General features: G+C 41.8%; 1 pseudogene; it reads left to right on the top strand.

Annotated features, from left to right (window-relative positions):
* Nucleotides 1-21,157, top strand: part of LOC127214758 (sodium- and chloride-dependent transporter XTRP3A-like) — a 28,017-nt pseudogene extending 6,860 nt beyond the window's left edge.
* The last annotated feature ends 2,101 nt before the right edge of the window (nucleotides 21,158-23,258 follow it).

Raw genomic sequence — 23,258 nt, 5'->3', positions numbered from 1 at the left:
TAGACCAGGCAATACTCAATTGCACTCTCCATGGGTAGGGTGCCATAGAGGGTATGAGAGGAAGATTGCTGAGTAGTTTACCTGCCAGGAAATACACTGGAGACATTCTGAGACATGGACCTAGAATTCAGCCCCAAGTCATTCTGACTACCTGTGAGTTGGAAGTAATTTCTTCCCCATCTCTAAGCTTTCATCTCCTGGGAGGGAAGAGTTTGGGATTAGAGCTCAGGATTCCTCAGCCCTATCCCTACTGGCCTTCTAGATGAAACAGCTAGCCAACCCCAAGGCCTGGATCAATGCAGCCATGCAGATCTTCTCCACACTGGGCTTGGGGTTTGGCAGCCTGATTGCCTTTGCCAGCTACAATGACCCCTCCAACAACTGCCAGAAGCATGCCATCATTGTGTCCATCATCAACAGCTCCCACCTCCAGATATGCCAGCATCGTGTCCTTCTCCATCTACGGCTTCAAGGCCACCTTCAACTATGAAAACTGCTTAAACAAGTGAGTCTAAGCTGTCCCTCAGAACCGTGGACCCCAAGTGGGAAGGCAAGGCTCCAAAGCCCTGAGCTGAAAGGGAGACTGGGAAGGACTGGGTTCCCAGAAGTCAAGGAGTAGACTAAAGACACCAGTATTGAGGTCTGCAATGTGAGGGTCAGTTCTGTTTCCTCGACGTGCTAATTGCTGCCTTCTACCAGCACTAGAAACTGAGGGTCCAGAAAGCAAAGGCCGCCTTGCAGGGAATGGGACATTTAAGGTAGGCATTGCACTTAGCAGAAAGGGGCGTTCAGGAAAAAACAAAACCAAAACCAAACAACAACAACAACAAACACACCAGTGTCTTCATCTCATTTGTAAGCAAGGCCTCTCTAGCCGAGTCTACTGTCTTTGGCTTCCCTCAAAACAAATGCTAATATGTCCAGTAGGGAGGTCACTTACATGAGTAGCCATCTCTAAACTAGGACTTAAATTAATGGAAATCAGTATACATGCAAATCATTTAATTCGTACTGTGATATAAAATTAAGCTTAATAATTCTAGGCCAAATGTAGTGGTGCATGCCTTTAATCTCACCAATATGGAGGCAGAGTCAAATGAATCTCTTAAGTTTGAGACTAGCCTGGTCTACACAACAAATTCCAAGACAGCCGAGGTTGCATAGTAAGGCCCTGCCTGAAAATAAGTAAATATGTTTAAGTGATTCTAAACTTATTTCTAAGCGGTTGGTCAATGGCATTAGCCACATTCTTGTGTTGTCACCACCAAAGGGTACGAATCTGGCTATGAAGTATTGAATGCTTCCAACATCCTACCCAATCTCACTGGAGGCCACTTATCCAGATGTGAAGTAGCCTGTTGGGAGGTAGTTTCTGTTCTCATCTCTTCTGCACTGGGCAGGAGGGAAGAGGCTACCCACCTTCCTCCCAGGTTTTAGAGCCAATGGCTTTTTAGTGGTATATGTTAAGATGATAGTCTGCTCTGCAGGGTGATTCTGCTGCTGACAAATTCTTTTGAGCTAGAAGATGGCTTTCTGACAGCCAGCAACCTGGAGGAGGTGAAGGACTACCTGGCATCCACCTACCCAAGCAAGTATAGTAAAGTGTTCCCACACATTAGAAACTGCAGCTTGGAGTCAGAGCTGAACACTGTAAGAGGCCTGGAAAGGGTGGGCACTGCCTCTCTCCACACGGTCCATGAAGACTTGTGGAGAGAGACATGGTCCCCTGCAACAGTGATGAGAGACTGGACTCCTGCTCTCTCCCAGCTGCTACTAGGAATTCTTTTCATTTCCCTGTGTCTTTTTGAAATTTCCAAAACTTGAGAAAGGCAAAGGACAAGGTAACACACTGTCTTACTTAGGGTTACTTAGAGGAGGAGAGGGTTTATTTGGCTGCACTCTCACATTGCTGTTCATCATTGTAGGAAGTAGGGACAGAAATTCGAACAAGGTAGAAAGCTGCAGGCAGGAGCTGATGCAGAGACCATGGATGGGTGCTGCTTACAGTTTGCTCAACCTGTTTTATTTATAGAGCCCAGCACCACCAACAACACAACGGACAGTGTACTCTCCCAGCAACCATTAATTAAAAAAATGCTTTACAGACAGATCTTATGGAAGCATTTCTCAGCTGAGGTTCCCTACTTCCAAGTTGACATAAAACTATCCAGCACTCAAACACCAATATTTCCAATTCTCAAATTAACACTATAAACCTTTTTGTTACATGAAACATAGATTTTTATACAGGACAAACAAAATTATTTTAAGGACACACAATTAAATGTCCCTGAAATTAATAGAAAGTTTTCCCTACTCATTGTAGACAAAATCCCTTACAGTTTTGTGCCCATGATACATTGTTTTTAAATTTTATTTATTAACATAATATCCATGCATGCCTATGAAGGGCCTGATGATTTGATACAAGTATGACATATATAGCCGCTAGACCAATGCCCCTAGCATTTCCTTCTCCTCATACATGGATTTTATATATATATATATATACATCTATACTAGTTATTTTTGTGTATCATGGATTCTTGTAGATTAGAGTTACCTACACTTCTGGGCACAGAAGCAGCGATTTCTGCTTCTAATTCCTGTGTTTTTGTGACTCTTGTCTAACCTCTGTCTTCACTCGCTGCCTTTCCATCTTCTTGGAGGTTCATTTATCACTTTCTACAAATGAGTGCAAAAATGCATTATTTGTCTATGATTTGTTTTATTTACCATGATGCCTGCACTTGTCTCTACCTTTACACTTGACAAGATTTCATTCTTTTTATGGCTAAGTATTATTCCTTTGTGGATACATACCACGTGATTTGTATATGTTCACTCTTCCATGGATGGTTTTATATCCTAGAGTTTTTTTAAAGGAATATCACAGTAAACATGAGAGTGCTGCTATATCCTTGACACATGGCTGTTAAGATCCCTTTGCAATAATATCTAATTGTGGTTTTTATTTGTATTCCCTTGAAGATTAATGATGCTGACTTTTTGTTCATATATTTGCTGGCTATTTGTGTCTTAAATTTTTAGATGTTTTTATTTTATTTGACACATATGAGTATTTTGCTTGCATGTGTATGTGTATGCCAAATGTATGTCTGGTGCTCGCAGGGGTAAGAAGAGGGCTATGACAGTGGTTATGAGTTGCCACGTGGGTGCTGGAAACTGAACCCAGGTCTTCTGCAGGAGCAGCAGGCGCTCTTAACCAGTGAGCCAGCCCTGACGTCCCCTCATTTCTTTTTAAAGAAATGTCTATGTAGCCCATTTCTTTGCCCATTTTTTAAGGTGGACTCTTTGCTCTCCAGTTGTTTCAGCTCTAAATAAATAGAATTAAGGGAATGAGAGGTATTGGCAATAAAAGAGTCAAAATGCTAATGAAAGATGTCAAGATGACTCCAGGAAAGGAAAGATACTCTATGGAGCAGATGTCCTAGTTAATTTTCTGTTCCTGTGAAGAGACACTATGTATTATGTACTCTGTACTCTGTACTATGTACTATGTTCTATGCTTATCAAAAAAGCATTTAATTGAGGCTTTGCCTACAGTTGCTTTGAGTCTATGATCGTGGAAGGAAGCATGGCAGCAGGCTAGCAGGAAGAATGCCTGCTTATATCTAATCCACAGGCAAGAGGCAGAGGGAGGGGAAGGGTGAATGGGGAAGGAGTAAGAGGTAGGACATTGTAGAAGAAAGAGAGGATTGGGTTCAGCCTGGGCTCCCTCAATGGCATACACACTCCCTTCAACAAGGCCATCTCTCCTAATCTTCTAAAATAGTTCTACCCACTGTGAACCAAGGGCTCAAATATATGAGCCTGTGGGCACCATTCTCATTCAAACCATCACAGAGTTCCTATTATTATTGTTGTTGTTGTTATTATTATTGTTGTTTTTGTTATTATTAATGTTGTTATTATTATTATTATTAATGTGTTCATACTACCCAAGACAGTTCACAGATTCAGCTCAATCCTTACCAATAATAATGTTCATAGAATCAGAAAAAAAATCTTAAAATCTACATGACACTATTGAATAAAAGAACGAAACTGAAGTCATATCAATACCTGATTTTAAGGCTGTCTACAAAGTGTCTGGTATTGGCTTGAGAAAAGACAAGGAGACAAGTACAACATAGTAGAGTACCTGGAAATCCACATATTTCTATCAAAGACACCAAGAGAATACATTGGAAAGCCATCATATCAATTACTGATGCTAGATCCACATCTCACATGCTGTACAAAAGTCCAAAAGTATGAAAAGTCTAAGGGGAAACAGGGGAAACACTTGAAGACATAGGTTTGTGTGTACCTATGTTTTGGGATAAGACCCCAAAACTTGCAACAGAGTAAAAACCAGTGGGATTACATCAAAGAAAGATCTTTCTGTGCAATAAAAGAAATAGTCAGTAGCATGAAGAAAATATTTAGGAACTCACACACACATTCACAGAGTAAGGGGGAGACTTAAATAAATAATATTGTTTTGTTAGCAGTTGTACTAAGTAATGACATTTTTAAAATAGTAAATACATAAAAAACAAATTTAATTATGGCATTTTAATACATAAGTTTCATTGCTCCTTATTCTTATTCACCTTCTCTCTATCCTCCCTCTTTACCCCTTCTTTCTGGTATAATTTAGAGGGAAAGTATATGTTGGAGGTGTAAGAATAGAGGAATTACTATAAAAATACAAAAAGAAGTCATAAAAAGCTGCTCAAGTAAGATGATTGTGGTTGATACATTGTTTATGAACTAATGAAGCAATGAAGATCAGAGAAGCAAAGCATCCAGGCTACCAGAGAGCTCTGTCCTGTACCAGGGCTGGAGAGATATTATTCATAGCAAGCTGGAGACTAATTGCCAAGAGTAAATACTTAATGCCCTGCTCCTATCTTATATATTAGTGCTGGGGATTAAAGCTGTGAGCTCTGTTTCTCTTTTAGACTGATTCACTTCTGGTGTAGCCCTGAATGGCCTTGTAAATCCAACATTAAGTATTTTTGAATTTTATATTTTCTTACTCTCTGTTGTTGACTGTGGCCTTCTCTTGTGGCTCACCTTTTAGTTGTAACAGGATTTGCTTTAAACTCTGTAGGGATATGGAAGAGTGTTATCTCTCCCTCCATCTTTGTTCCTGGGGATTGGGTTTTGATTTAGGAACATGCTTTCTCTCATTCACCTAAGTCTGTCAGATAATTTCCTTTGTGAATGTCTTTGCATATCTTCTGTTACATTGCTATTGTAAATAGTGTCTTTCTCCTTATTTCTACGGTTGTTTATGTTGGTGGCAGAAGAAACAAACATTTTTGTATGTTAGTCTTGTACCTTGAAATCTTGATGCATTTCCTAATGAATTCTCACAACTACAGATTGCTCATATTTTCTCTATAAACTATCCTATAACCTGTGGATATAATTTAGCACATTTCTTTTCAGTGTCTGTATTTCAACCCTTTTTTATTGTGGTTTCACTATTATTATTGATTTTATTGGAGTCTCAGGCACAATTGTTTTCCTGTACTTTGAACACAGTGAAATTCCAAGTTTTAGGTGAACACTCTGACTAGTTCTTAGATTTACTATAAAGACTTTTTCAGACTGCTTTTAGAGAATACTTTCAAGGCCAGGATAAAGGTTCCATGGCCTTTGCTTATTGGTTAGGTTAGGGAGTAGTTGGTTGTTTTTTGTTTGTTTGTTTGTTTTGTTTTGATTTTCTCTTTTTTATTTTTTTTTAATTTTATTTAATTTTATATAATAGTCCCATTAAATGAAAACAAACATTTATATACAATATTTGGGAATTTGGGTGTCGTTCTTTCCAAACTACTTCCTGCTGATAAGGGGCGCTGTCTTGGGGGATTCGAAGAAGATTCAGATATCCTGGCTGTAGTTTGTAGGGATGTTTTGTCTAGCTGTTTGGAATGTAGGATCAGCTTGTATTCTGTTTCAGGCAGTCTGGCATGATCAAACCACATTAGTCTGGAAGGAGTCCACATCTTTTCATTTTCTGTGGAAACAAAAATAGAAATCCTTTTCCCCAGTAACTTGTCCTTCAACTTAAATTTTGGAGTCAAAGCACTTTTTTTATTTTTTTTTCTTTAATATATTATTTTACATGTGGATCCCAGTTCCCTCTCCTTCCCTCCCTCCTCCCTCCCTGGCTCACTCCCCTGAGCCCTCCCTCCTTCCTTCCCTCCCTTTTTACCCTCTCTGCCCTCTCACATGCACTCTAAACACCCTCCCCTCCCATCCCCCCACCCCAATTCCATATGTAGGGGAGTGCCATCCAGTTGGGGTCATGTAGATCTGACAGGTTCTGTGAAGTAGGGACTAGGGCTTCTCTCCTGTCTCTAGATTAAGGCAGTTATCCCTCCATGGGGGATATGTTTGCAAAGTTCTTTTGTGAACCAGGGACACATCCTGGCTCCGCTGTCTGGGGTCTCTTAGACTGCTCAGTCCTTCTGGCTGAGACCCATAATCAGGGGGGCCTGAGTCAGTCCCATGCTGGCTTCCCAGCTATCAGTCTAGTGGCCCTTAGCTCCTCCTTGTTCAGTTAAGCTGTCTCTATGAGTTTCTGCTGCATGGTCTTGTCCTCTCCATCTGCATGTAGGTTCTAGTTCGACTCAGTGTTTATGTATGAGTGTTTGATCCTTTTTTCAACAGGCATTAGTTGAGGGCTCCATGGAGAAGTTAGTTGTTGATCTCACTCTCTGGGAAGGGCATTTATGATAGTCTTTCCACATAAGCTCAACTTGTTAGTTGAGAGCAATCTTATTGTTCTCTCGACCTTTCTTTGTGTTCAATTTTATCTTCAAACCAATATTGGCTCCCTCTTTTATCTTCTCTCTCTCTGTCTCTGTCTCTGTCTCTCTCTCTCTCTCTCTCTCTCTCTCTCTCTCTCTCTCTCTCTCTTTTTTTCCTATATTCTATTCCTAACCAGGCTCAATCTTCCTGGTCGCACATGTTTTCCTTTCCTCCCCCTCATTTTCTCCTACTTCTCTCTCCATTCGCTGTCCTCCCCCACTTCACCTGAGCTCTGGGGGACTTGCCCCTTCCCAGTTCTGTAAGGGACTTTATATGAATCTCTTAGAATACACCTTGTATCCTAGTTCGTCTGGTGATGTGAATTATAGGCTGGTGATCATTTGATATATATCTAAAATCCATATATGAGTGAGTACATACTGTGTTCCTCTTTTTGTGACTGGGTTACCTCATTCAGGATGGTTTCTTCAAGTGCCATCCACTTGCCTGCGAATTTCAAGATACCATTATTTTTTTCTGCAGAGTAGTATTCCATTGTGTAGATTTGCCACATCTTCATTAACCATTCTTCAATTGAGGGGCATCTAGGTTGCTTCCAGGTTCTTGCTATTACAAATAATGCTGCTATGAACATAGTTGAACAGATGTCTTTGTTGCATGGATGTGAATCCTTTGGGTATATGCCTAAGAGGGGGATTGCCAGGTCCTGTGGTAAACTAATTCCCATTTTCCTGAGGAACTGCCATACTGATCTCCAAAATGGCTGTATGAGTTTGCACTCCCACCAGCAGTGGAGGAGTGTTCCACTTTCTCCACATCCTCTCTAACATAAGTCATCACTGGTGTTTCTAATTTTAGCCATTCTGGCAGGGGTAAGATGGTATCTCAAAGTTGTTTTGATTTGCATTTCCCTGATAGCTAAGGATGTGGAGCATTTTCTTAAGTGTCTTTCAGCCTTTTTGATTTCCTCCATTGAGATTTCTTTCTTCAGTTCTGTACCCCATTTTTTAATAGGGTTATTTGGTGTTTTGTTGACTAGTTTCTTGAGTTCTTTGTATATTTTGGAGATCAGCCCTTTGTCAGATATAGGATTAGTGAAAATCTTTTCCCAGTCTGTGGGCTGCCATTTGTTCTTGTCAACTGTTTCCTTTGCCTTACAGAAGCTTCTAAGTTTGAAGAGGTCCCATTTATTAATTATTTCTTTCAGTGTCTTTGCCCCTGGAGTTATGTTCAAGAAGTGGTCTCCTATACCAATTTGTTCAAGGGTACCTCCTACTTTCTCTTCTAAGAGGTTCAATGTGGCTGGATAGATGTTGGGGTCTTTGATCCATTTGGACTTGAGTTTTGTGCATAGCAACAGACATGGGTCTATCTGCAGTCTTCTACACACCCTCATCCAATTTTGCCAGCACCATTTGTTGAAGATGCTGTCCTCGCCCCATTGTATAATTTTAGCTGTTTTGTCGAAAATCAGGTGTTCATAGGTGCGTGGATTAATATCAGGATTTTCAATTCGATTCCATTGGTCTACCTGTCTATTTTTATGCCAATACCAGGCTGTTTTCAGAACTATAGCTCTGTAGTAGAGTTTAAAGTCAGGAATGGTGATGCCTTCTGAAGTTCTTTTATTGTATAGAGTTGTTTTGGCTATCCTGGGTCTTTTGTTTTACCATATAAAGTTGATTATTATCGGTGAAGAATTGTGGTGGGATTTTAATGGGGATTGTATTGAATCTGTAGATTGCTTTTGGTAAGATTGCCATTTTTACTATGTTAATCCTACCTAAGCAAGAGCATGGGAGATCTTTCCATTATTTTTTTTTTGTTTTGTTTTGTTTTTTTTTTTTTTTTTTTTTTTTTTTTTTTTTGTTTTTTTGTTTTCTGGGGTGTACCATTGTCCACGGAGAGATACAACACTTTCCTCTTTTTGCTTGTTGTTCTAGTTAGAGTTATAATTGTTATGAAGAAAGGCCATGACCCAAAGCAAGTTGGGGAGGAAAGGGTTTATTTGTCTTACACCTCCATCAGGACCTCAAGGTAGATTCCTGTAGATAAGAACTGATGTAGAGGCCACGAGGTGTGCTGCTTACTGGCTGCTCCCCTCCCCATCACTAATTAAGAAAATGCCCTGCAACTTATGGAAGCATCTTCTCAGTTGTGGTCCCCTCTGTTCAGATAACTGTAGTTTGTGTTAAGTTGACATAAAACTAACCAGCAACGTTGTAGAGCTCTGGGCCCTGCCTACAGGATCTATAGCCTGACCCTCCATTCCTGCACAACTCAGACACCAAGACGCTGACACCCAGGCTTCGAGATCTAGATCCCACTTGGGCAACTATGGCACCTGTTCTAAGCTTTGGCATCCATTCAGTTGCCTTCTTTTGGTTCTGACACTTAGTTTTTCCTTGCTTGTTTTTGAGATTGGCTTTATGTCCAAGATGTTATAATTACTGATTTTATTTTATTTTATGTTTTTAGAATTACTTTCTTTCCCCTGCTCCTGCCATTCTCTCTCTCTTATTTCCTTTCCTTTCTAATATATATTCTCTACTGTTTGAAATTTGGACTTTCATATCTCCTTCCTGAAATCTCTTAATTAATATTTAACTTAACACAGCTTAATGTTAGAGAGTATTCATGAGTTCCCTTTCAAAAAGTGAAAGAATTTTAGATCACTTTCTCCTGTCTTTCCTGTCTTTGCATTTTTAAAGACAGAAGAATGATATAGAAATCCTGATCTTCCCACCTCTGCCCCCTGAGTGCTGGGATGAATGGTGTGTGCCAGACCTGGTTCTCCTCTTCCATTTTAAACATTATTGTCATGTAGTTCTGGCCCTTTGAGCCTATAACTTTCTAAATACCGCAAACTTAGGATGCATAAGGCAGTGAGATCTGTCCCTGGGCTCAGGGATGGACACACACACACACACACACACACAAATACACACACACACACACACACACAATTTTATTTGTAAATACTCTTTCTTGCATTCCAGCTATCTTTGGGAGAGAGGAGCTAGATTTAAAATACCTTCCTGTGGGGCTAAATAGATGGTTCATCAGTTAGAAAAGCTTGGTGTTCTTCCAGAAGACCGGAATTTACTCCCCAACACTCACATCAAGTAGTTCAAAGTCACCCCCCAAAGCATCCGATGTTTCCTTCTGGCCTTGTGGGCACCTGCACACACATGGTACACAAACACACATGTACATGTACATATGCATATAACTAAATAAATCTTCTTTAAAATATTGTCCTATAAGGCAAGTTTTTTTGTTTAATTGGGGGGGGGAGAAGGATGTGTTTTCAAGACAGAGTTTCTCTGTGTAACAGCTCTGGCTGTCCTAAAACTTATTTTGTAGACCAGGCTAGTTTCGAACTCACAGAGATCTGCCTGCCTCTGCCTTCTGAGTTCTGGGATTAAAGGTGTGAGCCATCATGCCTGGACAGGGCAAGATTTAGGGACTGTAAACTTTGTTAGATTTTGCTTCCACATAAACATTTGGCCCCATTTGTTTTCTGTCATTCTTTTTTCCTTATTTTTGTTTGTTTGTTTGTTTGCATCTTTTTGAGGCAGGGTTTTTCGGTTTATCCGAGACTCTTCTGAAACTCCCTCTGTAGACCAGGCTGGCCTCAAACTCAGAGATCTGCCTGCCTCTACCTCCTGATTGCTGGGATTAAAGGCGTGTTCTATCACTGCCTGGCAATGTATAAGAGTCTTTTTAAACATTGTTTTATGTATATTTTGTCTACATGAACCATGTGCATTCCCAGTGCCCATAGAAGTCAGAAAATGCTGTCAGATCTCTGGAACCAGAGTTAGCCACACTGTAAGCCACTGTGGGTACTAGGAATTGAACCCAGGTCCTTCGGCACAGAAGCATATGAACGCTCTTAAACACCAAGACACTTTTTCAGCCCCTGGCCCCTTTTCTTAAAGAACTTGTGCCAAGAGTAGTTTTTTTTTTTTTTTTTTTTTTTTTTTGTTAACAGTTATTTTCTCCCAATACTTGGATAACATTTGCCTTATAATTCTGGTTTCAATCGTTGCTGCTGAATTTTTCTTTTATTTTGATTTAAATTAATTATGTGTGTGTGTGTGTGTGTGTGTGTGTGTGCGCGCGCGTGCATGTGTGGAGGTCAAAGGACAACTTTGTGGATTCAATTCTCTCCTACCTTTACATGGGTTCTAGAGATTGAACATAAGTTCAGGCCTGCATTACAAACAAATCTACTGGCTGAACTGTCTTGTCTGCCCTTCTTTTATTTTTATAAGTGAGCAGTCCTTTCTCTGACTTCCCTAAATATGTCCCTTTGTCTTTGGCATCTTTAGTGAATTTAGTATGGGTGGGTTTTTATTACCTCATCCAGGCCTGAACCTAAACACTATTAAACCTGCTGGATTTATGAATCCATGATTTCTTCTCAGTTTTGGCAAGTTCATACATACTATGTCTTAATTGTCACCTGTGTTTATGTCTTTTCTCCTTGAAGATCTTCATTTAGATTTATGTTAATCTTCTCCCTCCTATTCCACAGGTTTTATACCTCTTTGATTACATATTACACTCTCCATGTCATCATTTCATTGGGTTTCCTTCTATGTTGTTAAAAGGGAATCTGAGGTGGTTTAATGAGAATGTCCCCATAAACTCACATGTTTAAATACTTGTTCCCTAGCTGGTAGAACTGTTTAGGAAGGATTAAGAGGCGTGGCCTTGTTGGAAGAGGTGTGTCTGCCTGCCTGCCTGCCTGCCTGCTGCCTGCCTGCCTGCTGCTTGCTGTATCCTTGCATGCCTGCCTGCCTGCCTGCCTGCCTGCCTGCATGCCTACCTGCCTGCCTGAGGCCTGCCTGCCTGCTGCCTGCTGCTATGCTTTCCTCATGATGATCATGGATTCTAACCTTCTGCAGCCATGAGCCCCAAATTAAACACTTTCTTTTTCATAAGTTGCCTTGGTCATAGTGTTTTCTCGTGACAACAGGAAAGTGAGGAAGACAAAAGTTGGTACTACGGGGTGGGGTATTGCTGTGACAGGAAGCTGGCCATGCTGCTTTTGGAAGGAATATGGAAAACCTGGGGAAATTGGATTAGGAAAGCTGATGACTGCTATAAGCAGGGTTGAATGGACATCCTAGTCAGAGCTTGGAGAAAACAGTGCTAAGATCATTGAGGGTTATGGATGCTCAGCTCAAGAAACTTCAGAGGGCAACAGTATTAGTGACAGTGTTAGGAACCATTCTTGTGGTGCTTGGGGAAAAAATGAGGATGCTTTCTGCCTGAGGGCAAATTGAAATAGTTGGACTAATTTTATAGGCAGAGGAGATTTCAAAACAGCCAATTATTAACTCTATTGCATGGTTTTTAGTAATCACTTTCATGTGTAGCTACCATAAAAATAATAAGCAGGGCAAAAAGAAACACAAAATGTACAGTTTGAGGAGGGGAAAGAGCACTAATATAAGGAGATACCTGGTGTGAAACAGAATAAAGGGAGTGTTGTCTTTGGGTGAAGACCCCTCCAGCTCAACCTAAAACTTGTAAAAAGGAAATGCCTTTTGTATTTCTAAAAAGCTGCAATGGGGGAAAATGTTATGCAAATATAATTCAAGAAGGGGAACAGGCTCCAACTCAAATGACTGAACATGGCTTCATTGGCCAGGTCGTTCTGGCTTTAGATCCCTGAATGATACATGAGTAAAGGAGTTGTAGAATCTTCCTCCACAGTTAAGAAAAGCTTCTGAAGCGAGGTGTTTGGCATGGGAATCCCTTCAAGGAAACCAGAGAAGCTATATGTGAATTTATGAAAATGAAGCCTGGATTGGGTTGGAGACCTCAAGATGTTGGAGATGTCAAAATCATAGGAAATACTTACCAAGAAGCTTGGGACCAAATCAAGAGAGAAAGTCACATGTTGTAGCCAGCAGAACTTGAAGGGAAGAGCCATCTAAGCCCATTGGCAGCAGATTAGAGCTTTAAGATTTGGGGTTTGCCCTCCTGAATTTCCATTTGCCTATTAGCAACAGATTAGAGATACAGGATTTGAAGTTTGCCCCGCTGGATTTCTGTCATGCCTTGGTCCAGTATTTTCTAACTATATTCTCATTCCTCCCTTTTGAAATGGTAATGTATATTCTATGCTGTTTTACATTTAAGTATATAATTTACTTTTTGATTTTACAAGGAGTTATAATTAAAAGTTGCCGTAGTTCTCAGAAGAAATTTAAAAGTGTTAACACTGATGGGACTATTAGAGTTGGACAAAAGTCATTTCACATTATGATCTGGCCACAAGCCTATGGCAGCCAAGGTGTGGGGTGTGATGGTATGAATGAGAATGGCCCCCATATGCGCATATGTTTGAATACTTGTCCCCAGTTGGTAGAGTTTCTTGGGAAGGATTAAGAAGTGTGGCCTCATTGGAGGAGTACTGATACTGGCAGTGGGCCTGAGGTTTCAGAAGCCCAGGACATTCCCAAATAGCTCCCTCTGCCTCCTGTTTGCAGAAAGGGATATAAGCGCTCATGGGCAAACACCATGTCTGCCTGCCAGCTGCCATGTTCTCCCCATGATGGCCATGGACTCCAACCTTCTGTAACCATGCACCCCAAATTAAACACTTTATTTTCTGTGGCCTTGGTCATGGCATTTTGTCACAACAACAGAAAATAAGTAAGACAGAATCACTTTCATAGATCTTAATTGGCTTGATTCTGTAGTTAGAAAACATACTGGGCAAAATGAAATTCAGAATGTTCTACCCTCACATGTGCAGGATATCAAAAGAAAAGAAAATTATATATAGAAAGTGGAAATGAGGGGGCTGGAGAGATGGCTCAGTGGTTCAGAAAACTATCTGTTTTTCCAGAGGACTTGGGTTCAATTCTCAGCACCCTGTAACTCAAGCTCCAAAGGATCTCTCTCTCTCTCTCTCTCTCTCTCTCTCTCTCTCTCTCTCTCTCACACACACACACACACACACACACACACACACACACACACACACATAGACAGACATGCATGTGAGCAAAACACCAATGCATATAAAATAAAATTTTAAAAAGAAAATGAAAAGAAGTATACAGAGTTTTCGTTGGGTAAAACTTATATTTGCTTTCTTTGAACCTTGTTTTAAGCAGTTGACTACCTGGCTCTTAGAGGCTGGCTGATGTGATTAGGTTAAGTTTCACAGTGTACAAAGTCACCATTAGTCCAATTTAAGTGCATCTTTAGGTCAAACTACATTCGATTGAACAGAATTACCCTGAGAAATAACTCCCTGTCCACTAATTTTCTCTTCAGCCATATCTAATCCAATATTAACATTACAGTGACCTTTTAAACCAATAATAATATTAATCATTGAAAAGACTATTTTTTTAAGTCATTGATTCCAATTGTCTACGATTTGTGGTGCTTTCTGTGGTAGTCATGGGCAGGAAAGTGAGATCAGAGTACCCCAGTAGGGTGTATTTTAACACTGACATTGTTAAGAATTGATGGCTCCTGATAATAATAGTGAAATAATTGTTGTGTGATATCTAATATTCACTTAAAAATTACAGTGTCATGTTATCCTTATCTGCTCCTGACACCTACTATTCCCACTGTGCTTACACCATTGAGCTTATTTACATTTTTGTATCAGTCAATACAAAATTGTGTTTCTATAACCAAATACCTAACACGGTCATGAGTGAGGCATTTATTTTATTTCTGGAGTGAGAGGTACAATCTATCATGGTGGAGAAGGATTGTACAATTCATGACAATAGACTCATGAGCCTAAGACTCTAACAATTGATGGACAAGGAAGCAAAGAACAGACAGGAAGTGACATCAGTGACATCGGGCTATAAAATCTCAAGACACTTACTCAATGATCTAATTTCTCCAGTGAGAGCTCAGCTCTGAAAGTTATATGTGATGATATATTATTTATGATTCATCAAATCTTGCCTGAGGATTCAGAAAGCAAAGCCAGCAACAAACTATAGAGGCCAGGCAATGGTGATACATACCTTTAATCCTAGAAACGATACTAGCTAGCCAGGCAGTGGTGGCACACACCTTTGGGTAGATTTCTGTGAGTTCGAGACCTCCCAGGGATACACTAGAGTGAATCAGTCTAAAAGATTAACAGAGCTCAGGCCTTTAATCCCAGCTCTAGAGAGGCATATAAAAGACAGGAACCCAATGTCTCAGGGTGCATTGTGAGATTTAATCTCTAGCCACCCTGAGGAGAGGTAGCAGTCTGAGGTTTGCTGGAGAACTTGCAGAGACAGGATCACCCCCTTTTAGACTGAGGTAGATGTAAGTGCTAGTGGCTCGGCTGCTTTGCTTCTCAAACCTTCGGCTTGGAGCTTGAACCCCAATATCTGTCTCTGGGTTTTTATTTTTGGTGTTACAGTTACACACCTCTAAGAGTGCAGCAAGACAGGGAGGATAGACATTCCACATTTGAACTATGGTGTTTCATTCTTGTCCCCTCTGACTCACATGTGTATCTGGTGTCTTTTAATCATCAGCAGGCTGTCCAGAGCACGGGCCTGGCCTTCATTGTCTACACTGAGGCCATTAAAAACATGGAAGTGTCCCGGCTCTGGTCAGTTCTCTACATCTTCATGCTGCTGATGCTGGGTTTGGGGAGCATGCTTGGAAACACAGCAGCCATACTCACCCCTCTGACGGACAGCAAGGTCATCTCGTGCTACCTGCCCAAGGAGGCCATTTCATTCAGGACACCAGAAGGTGGAGGCAGGGCATGGGTGGGTGACAAAATGCAAGACAATCAGTGGAAGGGTCTAATTAGGGGCCGTGTGATTCTAAGACAACTCCAGAAGGGCTGCATGGGTGTAGCTGTGCTCCTGCTAGGGTAATACTCAGTTCCACTTGGGTAAGTTGTTCTAGGAGCTATATGTACATGTAATGTGTACCACAGAGACCCATTTTTAATTTCAACATCTTGCCACCCAGCCAGGATCATAAGAACACTCCTGTGCCTCCGATGGCTCTATATTCAGGATAGATAATGTCATGTCTGATCACATGTCCTAGCTATCATGTGGGAAGCATCCTCTTCCCTGTTCCTCAAAGCCTGATAGCACCTGGTATTTTTTTTTTCTGAATTTGGGTCTCTGTGGTCCACAGTACAAAGGCAAGTAGCTCCCAATCCAGCACTTAATCCTCTCCTGAGGGAACCTCCCACTGGCTGACATTGTATGGTATGGCAGTGGGAAGGGCTACTAAGAATTCAGAGGCACCATGGAAAGCCTTTGGAAGTCAGAAGAAAACCTGGAAATAGTCAAATATTGACTCTGCCATGTTGTGCTACAGGGAGTTATCTGACAACACTGAGCCCTGGAACCCCGGTATAAAAGGGATCTCTGACTACTACCTTGGAGGCTTAATCTGGTCTGGTATATGACCAGAGCCTGGCAAGTGAGAACACCTACATAAATGTAAATTGCAGTTTCCTCCCAAACCAATCCTTATCTAGGGCCCCACACCACATTTAAGTCCACTTCTCACAGTCTCAGGGGCTATGTTTTTGGTATCTTCAGCATTCCCAGACTTTCAACCATTATGATATCCCCCGAAGAGCAACACCCTGACTTTTGTTGTTGTTTTCCTGCTCTGAAATACCTTACAAAGCAGCTCCTATAGCTGATGTGGGAACTCACCCTCCAAAGCACACCTAGGGATCGATGGCTCTTGTTGACATCCAATGTGGGATGAGTCAGGGAGTCTCAGAGAGATGAGCAATGATCTTGTGTTCCAGGTCTGGTGTGCCCCATCAACTGTGCCATCGGCACAAGTTCACCATGGAGGCTGGGAACTACTGGTTTGATATCTTCAATGACTATGCAGCAACACTGTCTCTGCTGCTCATCGTGCTGGTGGAGACCATAGCTGTGTGCTACGTGTATGGGCTAAAGAGGTAAGGAGACCCCAGATCCTGCCTGCTACAGGAGGCAGAGAAGCTGCAGGTCCACATCCATAGGAAAATCACCTTTCCTCTGTGCGCATGCCTGTTTTAGATAGCAGAACTGGCAGTCTGTTCTCTGCCCTCAAATCTCTGCTATCTCTTGCTTCCTCAGTTTACTTGTATCTTTCTTTCCTTTTCCATTTTCTTTTTTCCCCATTTTGTATCATCAGATGGATTTTAGGCTCAAAGAGTGGGTGTACCCTGTGATAATACATCAGATTCTATTCCTGAACACTTAAGTGTCTGTCCCCCTACTCTCAACCTAGGCATAGTGACTGCCTTTCTGCACGTGTCATGCCTTCCTAGGGTCAGTCACAGACAGGGTCTCAAAAACCATGTACCCTCAAAGGTGAAAAGAGGAACATTGTCCTATATCATTATTCTATTCTTTTTTCAGTGTGCCCATCATCTCTGCTATTCTAGACACCCCGGAGCATTGAAAATTTTCAGGGTCCATGCTACTGGCTTCAAGGAGCCTTTGTCAGAAAATCTTGGGAGTGAGCCTGGTGCACTTAGGTGAAGCCAATGTGCAATCAAATCTGAGAGCATGGTCAGAACCTATTGAAGGAGAGGGGAAAGTACGAGTTGTGTTTAGACATACTTACATCCAGAGCAACTTGTACAAATATAAATGCTCTGTTGAACATCTCTAGTTATGAGGGGGAGTCACCAAAACAGAACAGTTGTGCTCTTGGAAATCAGAAAGGTGAAGTAATGCTATCAGGAAATGCAAATGTGCCTCTGTTTACCGATCTAAAGGTAGTTGAACCTGGGAGAATGGAGCCTAAAAAGGGGGAATAAAGTCTCACACAACAGCCAACTTTATTAAGAACATCAGGAAATATCCACTTTGAGTGTTAAGAAAGATCATGTGAGTAAAGCTCTCATGAGTTCAAGCTGAGTATAATCACAATGACAGGCTGCACATGGGAAAAAAAAAAAAACAAGAATTTCTATAGAGGTATAAATAAGTAATAATAGCCAGTTGGCAAGAATAATCTGAAGCAAACTATATGATACACCTGGGAGAGGTGTAGAAGAATAATCCTCCAAGAGCAATTCAGAGTTTTGGAGAAACTGAGGTCACGAGACTTTTATTTTCTTGGAAGTTTTCTCACAGGTACTCAGAATTGTTTTTTCTTCTTGAGAATGTTTCTTCCCTTTTCCATTTTTTCCTTTTTTAATTTTATGTGAGTTGGTGTTTTGTCATGGGTGTCAGGTCCCCTGGAGCTGAAATTACAGATGGTTGTGAGCTGCCTTGTGGGTGCTGGGAATTGAACCCAAGTCCTCTGGAAGAGCAGCCAGTGCTCTTGACCACTGAGCCTTCTGTCTAGCCCCAGCACTCCGAATTCTCACAGGAATGCATTCTTGGATTGTGTTAGGATACTCTTCCATCCACATTGTGGTTACAACCTGCTAAACCCACTTTAGATTAAAGAGCACCCTAAATTAAAAATGCATTTGTTATACCTGCCTTCCTATCCATCACACTCAGAGCTGTCAAATGATCATCCCAGAGGCCATGTGATTGACGGGGTTACCAACATCTCCACAGAATACCCTGCTTCAGATTGCTTGCCCACAAAATGTTGGGTCTCAAACTATAGCTTCTACAGAATTCATTTCCCTTTCACACATTGTAGAGTGAGAAGACACTAAACTGAACAGGTCAGCCAAGGAGCTCTCCACATACAGTCAAATGCCAGTTTCTCCATGGGGACGTAGCTTTGCTTTATTTTGTTACTGTGAAAAGAGAAAGATCACTGTAGAATGATAAAAGATCAATTATAATGTTTAAAAGCTTACTCATATAACAGCTGTAGAATATACATTCTTATCAGCACACTGAAATTCCCCCAAATCAAATCTCAAATAATGTAGTCGTAATTAGAAGTCAACATGAATCATGAAGGTGGGATGCACCTGTAACCTACAAACTTGAGAGGCTGAAGCAGGGAGACTAAAGACCGGACCTAAACAATCAACCTAGCTAAATCCCATCTCCAAAGGGGAGGCTGGAGCAATGGCTCAACAGCTAAAATCTCTGGCTGTTCTTGTAGAGACCATGGGTCCAGTCTCCAGCACCCAGTTGATGGTTCATAGCTATCCAGAACCCCAGTTCCAAGTAGGTATTATGTATATACATTATATATATATATATATACATATATATATATATATATATGTGTGTGTGTGTGTGTGTGTGTACATATACATATGTATATGTAGAATATGCAAATAAAATAAAAACATATCTTTCTTTTTTTAAAGGACAAGAATTGCAACACAAACAAAAGCAACAAACAAACAAAAAAACAAACAAACAAAAACTCTCAAGGTCTTGCCAACAGTGCTAAGGAGATTGGACTCTCTCATACAGGGAAACTAGAAACTCTTATGATTAATTAACAGTGGACTCACCAGGATGAGCAAATAATTGAAAATTGTATAACCTTAGTTTGCAGGGTAAGACTATAGAACCCTGCGTAGAGCTATCCTTGCTTTCTCTCCTTCCTCAGGAATTCTGGCGACTCAGCTTGATCATGTTCTGTATCGTGTTTCTGATAGGCACAGTGAAGTTCCTACCCACAGGCAGTCATCCATTAGCCTGAATTGCATCCTGGGAACACTCAGGTGGGGCTAAGCCTGACTGAGTCACCTGCACTGGGAATCTGGACACCCCAGAGAACTGAGATTCATCCCTTTTGTTGAGATGATTTTTAAATACAGTTGTGACCGAGGTCTGAGTGAAGTGTAAATTTTAAAACAGACAGGACGCTCAAAATTCATGATTTATGATTGCTTGTCAGTTGTGCTCCTGAGGCTACATGTGTCACTGTACGTGCAAGGTGGGAGGGAACCCAAAACAATAGTGTCCCGTTGCACTTATTGGTAGCTCAGGATGTGCCATCGTGGGAGCGTTTATACTATAGAAATTTACAAGCACATAGATCGGAGTTTTTCTGCAGTTTCCAGTTCAACATCAGCAGACACAATGGTGGGAGATGTTATTCTATATATGTTTCTCATACTGGTTAATAAATAAAGCACTGTTGGCCAATAGAAAAGGAAGATAGGAGGGACTAGGAGACAAGGAGGAAGAGGAAATAGTAAGGAGGAGTCAAGATGGAGAGTCTGAAGAAAGCAGTATGCCTACCAGCTCCCTGGTAAGAGAAATACATAGATCAGTAGAAATGGGTTAATAATTAAGACAGAGCTAGCCGATTAGAAACTAGCACCTGGCCAACAGCATAATATCAAATATGGAGTCTTGGTGTTTTCATTGGGGCTGGTGCGGCGGCGGGACAAGGCAGGACAAGACCAAGCGGCGGGCAGAAAAACCGTACTCCTTACACACAATCGTATCTTCATGAGATATTTTGCAGTAACCCTTAATAGTGGAAGTCTGAGGAGCCCAGAAATCCTAGAATTTGAGACTCATGACAGAGAAAAAGAATGTGGCCAAAGGTCAATGGGAGGGTGTGAACTGGCTACCACTGAGGTTAAGGCCAGGGGGGAGGCACCAGCCAACCAGGGAAGACACACACCAGGGCCTGACAGGACAGAAAGCTGAACAACAGGAAACACAAGGGACTGGAATCCAAAAGAGAGCACAGGAGTGGGTCCATTCTACCCTGAGTGTTGTCTCAGAAGATGGAATCACCCTTGGCGCATGTGGTCTCCCTGCCAGAAGATGAGGAGCTGCAGCCCAAGGGCAGCCCTGAATGCCCTGACCAGCACACAGGAAGACTGGGCCCAACCAAATATGCCCAGCCTGGGGTTGGGGAGAAGGGGCGACCAAAGTGGGACAACCCCAGCAGTTCTTACTTACCTGCATACCCTATGCCATGGTCCTGGGCAATGTGTGGCCCTTCCCCCACCTGAGCCAGACATACTGCAGAGGTGAGTGCAGTTTGCAGGGACAGCAGTGTCTGAGTAGCTGAGTGCTTCACATCTCAAACCCTCACCTTCCTGGAATCTGTATGAATTATAGGACTAGTGGATGTTACCTCCAAAGATCTGGCCCACAACCCAGCAAAGAAGGAAGGTTGGGCTTTGCTTTCACAGACAGGGCTTTTGTGCTGTCTAAAAAAAAAGAAAAGAAAAGAAAAGAAAGAAAAAAACTTTCCCTTTCCTAACTTGAAGTCATGAAACCTTTCTGTTCCTCCTCTGAATTCTTAACCACTGGGTTGTGGATATGGAGCTGTGTTCTACTTCCTTTCCTTCCTTTTTTTTCTGTATAAAATATGGTGTCTAAAAAGGTTCATTATATTATGTTGTTGTATTGTTGTTGTCATGACGAAAAGATTGCAGAGCTCTTTTGCTTGGATTATATCCTTGAGGTTTGAGGAAGTGATGGAAAGTTTGCTCGGCAGAGCTGAGAAGGTGCCCACACTCCCACCTTGGTAAGAGCAAGCAGTCTGTCACAAAGACAAGTTGATGTGGGCCATACCAGGCCTGCTGTAGTTGCTACTTGGTACTTTGGGTTAAAATTAGACTATCTTATGACCTTTGTGTGTTAGAGCCCAACTCCAAACAGCTGTGGGGAACATGGCTATGGCTCCTGCTCCCAGGTGTCTCTAAGAATCCTCACAGGCCTCTGCCTCCTTCAACATCAAGCTGAAAGTTAAACCTGAGTGTTTAAAGAGTAGAATTCTTCTCTGCAAAGCAGGCTCTGCGATGAATGTTTCCTGTTCCTGGACGGTGTTTTGAGGAGAAATGTTAGGAAGGTGGTGGTGGTGCGGTGTGTGCGTGCTCGGGGTGGGGACATCTAAACAGTACCAATATGGGAAAGGGGAAGATCCCAGGTACCCTATCAAATACTCATGGGAGTAAAGGCTGATAGACTTAGGCCCACCCCCATTCCAAAGGGATAAAGCTATTGCTTTCCCTTTCCCTGCAATTGTTACATTTCTCATGGGTGTCTCCCATCTGTAATTTGAGAAGACCTCTACATAGGCTCATATACCAGACTCAAAATTGTGGAGGAGGACTTGGAAGTGTCCAGACTGTTGCAGCACTCTCGCCTCAAGTGAAGGAACCCTCCCTAACCAGGATAAGCTTGGTGAGAAGCCCAGACAATTTCCACCTCTACCAGGAATAAGGAAAGTAGGGCTTCTGTCTGTGTGTAAAAAGTAATTGATATCATTTGGCTATCCATGTGATAACTAGGGTAGAGGGGTAAGTCACAACTCCAAAACCAAGAGACTTTGGACTCCAAGGAACCAAGAATCTTCTGGAGAAGGAAGAGTGGGAGGGGTGGCTATCCCCTGCACCCTCCACCTTTAGATTGCTTCATTGCCGCTTGCTGGCCTCTTGAGCTAGGATTGCTAACTATTAGCACCTTGAGGTAGGCTGTCTTGGGTAGGGAAGATTTGCTCAGCTTTTTTCTTTCCTGAGATGTTCTAGCCCACAGGCAAAACCTGAGTTCATCATGAAGTTTTCCAGCTTCAAGGAAGAGATACCGACCTTGCTTTTGTATTTGAAGTGGGGATTGCCTGAAATTCCAATGGAGCCTGTGAGTGAGCTAGCAGGGCAAGTTTCTAAGTAGGAAATCGTTGTTGGGTGGTGTCACCAATTTACCCAGAACTCAAGTATTTACAGCTGTGGCATGCTAGAAAAAATGACCCCTGCATACAACCCCCCATGTCCCTGGTGTACTGGGCTGTTGGGTGGGTGCGCGTCAAAGAAAGTGTCAAGACTACTTAACTGATGGCTGTGGGTCAGGGTTGTGTGGCTGGAAAAAAAATTTATTTTTTTCGGATTTTCCAGATAGGGATTTTCGGTGTAGCTTTGGAGCTAGTCCCTGCGCTTGCTAAGTAGACCACGCTGGCCTTGAACTCGCAGAGATCTGCCTGCCTCTGCCTCTCTAAAGCTGGGATTAAAGGCATGCATCACAAAAGTCCAGCAGGGCTACTGAAATCTTAAACATTCCTGAGCCCCAGGATTGCATTCCCAGTGAAGTAACTATCAATCATTGAAGCTAAAGGAGACTTCCAGTTGTTTAAGTCATAAGGCACCAGCACTAAGATTAAAGCTCATGTGAATTTTCAGCAGCACAGGGTCAGGTGCTAAACAAGCAGGTACAGGCAAAGAAAGATCAGCCTGCCTGAGTTGGGAAGCTGGAGACAGGGGCTTTGCTGGGGTGGTCGTGCTCTTTGTATCTGGCATCTCCAATATTGGTTTCCCACAGTTGGATATAGATTACCATTTCACTTATTCCTGCCTGCATTTTTGCTGGCCCATTATGATTACTAATATTATTTTTGAGAGAAACATTTCCTCTATTCCTTTGGAGACTGTCCTAGAACACTCTCTGTAATAAAGCAGGTTTGGAATACAACCAGAACAATTTTTGTTAGCCTACCTAATGTTGATGGGATTGAAGGCCAATGTCACCAACATCTAGTCTGTTCTCCTTTTTTCCCTTTAACTTTGTCTGTAAACTCACATTTCTTCTCTCTTATTTTCTATT

This window comes from Phodopus roborovskii, unplaced genomic scaffold (assembly GCF_943737965.1).
Source record: "Phodopus roborovskii unplaced genomic scaffold, PHOROB, whole genome shotgun sequence".
NCBI classification, from domain to species: domain Eukaryota; kingdom Metazoa; phylum Chordata; class Mammalia; order Rodentia; family Cricetidae; genus Phodopus; species Phodopus roborovskii.
This window is presented reverse-complemented; position numbering and strand designations above follow the sequence as displayed.